This window comes from Rhinopithecus roxellana, chromosome 1 (assembly GCF_007565055.1).
Source record: "Rhinopithecus roxellana isolate Shanxi Qingling chromosome 1, ASM756505v1, whole genome shotgun sequence".
Lineage (NCBI taxonomy): Eukaryota > Metazoa > Chordata > Mammalia > Primates > Cercopithecidae > Rhinopithecus > Rhinopithecus roxellana.
In genome coordinates, this window is record NC_044549.1 from 5,384,142 (window position 1) to 5,389,111 (window position 4,970).

The window sequence follows — 4,970 nt, forward strand, 5'->3', positions numbered from 1 at the left end:
GTCACCATCATCAAAGACCAGAGGCAGATAAAACCACAAAGATGGGGAAAAAGCAGGGCAGAAAAGCTGGAAATTCAAAAAATAAGAGCGCATCTCCCCCTGCAAAGGAGCGCAGCCCATCGCCAGCAACGGATCAAAGCTGGTCAGAGAATGACTTTGATGAGAGGAGAGAAGAAGGCTTCAGTCCATCAAACTTCTCAGAGCTAAAGGAGGAATTACGTACCCAGCGCAAAGAAACTAAAAATCTTGAAAAAAGAGTGGAAGAATTGACAGCTAGACTAATTAATGCAGAGAAGGTCATAAACAAAATGACAGAGATGAAAACCATGACACAAGAAATACATGACAAATGCACAAGCTTCAGTAACCGACTCGATCAACTGGAAGAAAGAGTATCAGCGATTGAGGATCAAATGAATGAAATGAAGCGAGAAGAGAAACCAAAAGAAAAAAGAAGAAAAAGAAATGAACAAAGCCTGCAAGAAGTATGGGATTATGTAAAAAGACCAAATCTACGTCTGATTGGGGTGCCTGAAAGTGAGGGGGAAAATGGAACCAAGTTGGAAAACACTCTTCAGGATATCATCCAGGAGAACTTCCCCAACCTAGTAGGGCAGGACAACATTCAAATTCAGGAAATACAGAGAACGCCACAAAGATACTCCTCCAGAAGAGCAACTCCAAGACACATAATTGCCAGATTCACCAAAGTTGAAATGAAGGAAAAAATCTTAAGGGCAGCCAGAGAGAAAGGTCGGGTTACCCACAAAGGGAAGCCCAGCAGACTAACAGCAGATCTCTTGGCAGAAACTCTACAAGCCAGAAGAGAGTGGGGGCCAATATTCAACGTTCTTAAAGAAAAGAATTTTAAACTCAGAATTTCATATCCAGCCAAACTAAGTTTCATAAGTGAAGGAGAAATAAAATCCTTTACAGATAAGCAAATGCTTAGAGATTTTGTCACCACCAGGCCTGCCTTACAAGAGACCCTGAAGGAAGCCCTAAACATGGAAAGGAACAACCGGTACCAGCCATTGCAAAAACATGCCAAAATGTACAGACCATTGAGGCTAGGAAGAAACTGCATCAACTAACGAGCAAAATAACCAGTTAATATCATAATGGCAGGATCAAGTTCACACATAACAATATTAACCTTAAATGTTAATGGACTAAATGCTCCAATTAAAAGACACAGACTGGCAAACTGGATAAAGAGTCAAGACCCATCAGTCTGCTGTATTCAGGAGACCCATCTCACATGCAGAGACATACATAGGCTCAAAATAAAGGGATGGAGGAAGATCTACCAAGCAAATGGAGAACAAAAAAAAGCGGGGGTTGCAATCCTAGTCTCTGATAAAACAGACTTTAAACCATCAAAGATCAAAAGAGACAAAGAAGGCCATTACATAATGGTAAAGGGATCAATTCAACAGGAAGAGCTAACTCTCCTAAATATATATGCACCCAATACAGGAGCACCCAGATTCATCAAGCAAGTCCTTAGAGACTTACAAAGAGACTTAGACTCCCATACAATAATAATGGGAGACTTCAACACTCCACTGTCAACATTAGACAGATCAACGAGACAGAAAGTTAACAAGGATATCCAGGAATTGAACTCATCTCTGCACCAAGTGGACCTAATAGACATCTATAGAACTCTCCACCCCAAATCAACAGAATATACATTCTTCTCAGCACCACATTGCACTTATTCCAAAATTGACCACATAATTGGAAGTAAAGCACTCCTCAGCAAATGTAAAAGAACAGAAATTATAACAAACTGTCTCTCAGACCACAGTGCAATCAAACTAGAACTCAGGACTAAGAAATTCAATCAAAACCTCTCAACTACATGGAAACTGAACAACCTGCTCCTGAATGACTACTGGGTACATAACGAAATGAAAGCAGAAATAAAGATGTTCTTTGAAACCAATGAGAACAAAGATACAACATACCAGAATCTCTGGGACACATTTAAAGCAGTGTGTAGAGGGAAATTTATAGCACTAAATGCCCACAAGAGAAAGCAGGAAAGATCTAAAATTGACACTCTAACATCACAATTAAAAGAACTAGAGAGGCAAGAGCAAAAACATTCAAAAGCTAGCAGAAGGCAAGAAATAACTAAGATCAGAGCAGAACTGAAGGAGATAGAGACAGAAAAACCCTCCAAAAAATCAATGAATCCAGGAGTTGGTTTTTTGAAAAGATCAACAAAATTGACAGACCACTAGCAAGACTAATAAAGAAGAAAAGAGAGAGGAATCAAATAGACGCAATAAAAAATGATAAAGGGGATATCACCACTGACCCCACAGAAATACAAATTACCATCAGAGAATACTATAAACACCTCTACGCAAATCAACTAGAAAATCTAGAAGAAATGGATAATTTCCTGGACACTTACACTCTCCCAAGACTAAACCAGGAAGAAGTTGAATCCCTGAATAGACCAATAGCAGGCTCTGAAATTGAGGCAACAATCAATAGCCTACCCACCAAAAAAAGTCCAGGACCAGATGGATTCACAGCTGAATTCTACCAGAGGTACAAGGAGGAGCTGGTACCATTCCTTCTGAAACTATTCCAATCAATAGAAAAAGAGGGAATCCTCCCTAACTCATTTTATGAGGCCAATATCATCCTGATACCAAAGCCTGGCAGAGACACAACAAAAAAAGAGAATTTTAGACCAATATCCCTGATGAACATCCATGCAAAAATCCTCAATAAAATACTGGCAAACCGGATTCAGAAGCACATCAAAAAGCTTATCCACCATGATCAAGTGGGCTTCATCCCTGGGATGCAAGGCTGGTTCAACATTTGCAAATCAATAAACGTAATCCAGCATATAAACAGAACCAAAGACAAGAACTACATGATTATCTCAATAGATGCAGAAAAGGCTTTTGACAAAATTCAAAAGCCCTTCATGCTAAAAACACTCAATAAATTCGGTATTGATAGAATGTACCTCAAAATAATAAGAGCTATTTATGATAAACCCACAGCTAATATCATACTGAATGGGCAAAAACTGGAAAAATTCCCTTTGAAAACTGGCACAAGACAGGGATGCCCTCTCTCACCACTCCTATTCAACATAGTGTTGTAAGTTCTGGCTAGGGCAATCAGGCAAGAGAAAGAAATCAAGGGTATTCAGTTAGGAAAAGAAGAAGTCAAATTGTCCCTGTTTACAGATGATATGATTGTATATTTAGAAAACCCCATTGTCTCAGCCCAAAATCTCCTTAAGCTGATAAGCAACTTCAGAAAAGTCTCAGGATACAAAATTAATGTGCAAAAATCACAAGCATTCTTATACGCCAGTAACAGACAAACAGAGAGCCAAATCATGAATGAACTTCCATTCACAATTGCTTCAAAGAGAATAAAATACCTAGGAATCCAACTTACAAGGGATGTAAAGGACCTCTTCAAGGAGAACTACAAACCACTGCTCAGTGAAATCAAAGAGGACACAAACAAATGGAAGAACATACCATGCTCATGGATAGGAAGAATAAATATCGTGAAAATGGCCATACTGCCCAAGGTTATTTATAGATTCAATGCCATCCCCATCAAGCTACCAATGAGTTTCTTCACAGAATTGGAAAAACTGCTTTAAAGTTCATATGGAGCCAAAAAAGAGCCCGCATTGCCAAGACAATCCTAAGTCAAAAGGACAAAGCTGGAGGCATCACGCTACCTGACTTCAAACTATACTACAAGGCTACAGTAACCAAAACAGCATGGTACTGGTACCAAAACAGAGATATAGACCAATGGAACAGAACAGAGTCCTCAGAAATAATACCACACATCTACAGCCATCTGATCTTTGACAAACCTGAGAGAAACAAGAAATGGGGAAAGGATTCCCTGTTTAATAAATGGTGCTGGGAAAATTGGCTAGCCGTAAGTAGAAAGCTGAAACTGGATCCTTTCCTTACTCCTTATACGAAGATTAATTCAAGGTGGATTAGAGACTTAAATGTTAGACCTAATACCATAAAAACCCTAGAAGAAAATCTAGGTAGTACCATTCAGGACATAGGCATGGGCGAGGACTTCATGTCTAAAACACCAAAAGCAATGGCAGCAAAAGCCAAAATTGACAAATGGGATCTAATTAAACTAAAGAGCTTCTGCACAGCAAAAGAAACTACCACCAGAGTGAACAGGCAACCTACAGAATGGGAGAAAATTTTTGCAGTCTACTCATCTGACAAAGGGCTAATATCCAGAATCTACAAAGAACTCAAACAAATATACAAGAAAAAAACAACCCCATCAAAAAGTGGGCAAAGGATATGAACAGACATTTCTCAAAAGAAGACATTCATACAGCCAACAGACACATGAGAAAATGCTCATCATCACTCGCCATCAGAGAAATGCAAATCAAAACCACAATGAGATACCATCTCACACCAGTTAGAATGGCAATCATTAAAAAGTCAGGAAACAACAGGTGTTGGAGAGGATGTGGAGAAAAAGGAACACTTTTACACTGTTGGTGGGATTGTAAACTAGTTCAACCATTATGGAAAACAGTATGGCAATTCCTCAAGGATCTAGAACTAGATGTACCATATGACCCAGCCATCCCACTACTGGGTATATACCCAAAGGATTATAAATTATTCTTCTACAAAGACACACGCACACGTATGTTTATTGCGGCACTATTCACAATAGCAAAGACTTGGAATCAACCCAAATGTCCATCTGTGACAGACTGGATTAAGAAAATGTGGCACATATACACCATGGAATACTATGCAGCCATAAAAAAGGATGAGTTTGCGTCCTTTGTAGGGACATGGATGCAGCTGGAAACCATCATTCTTAGCAAACTATCACAAGAAGAGAAAACCAAACACCGCATGTTCTCACTCATAGGTGGGAACTGAACAATGAGATCACTTGGACTCGGGAAG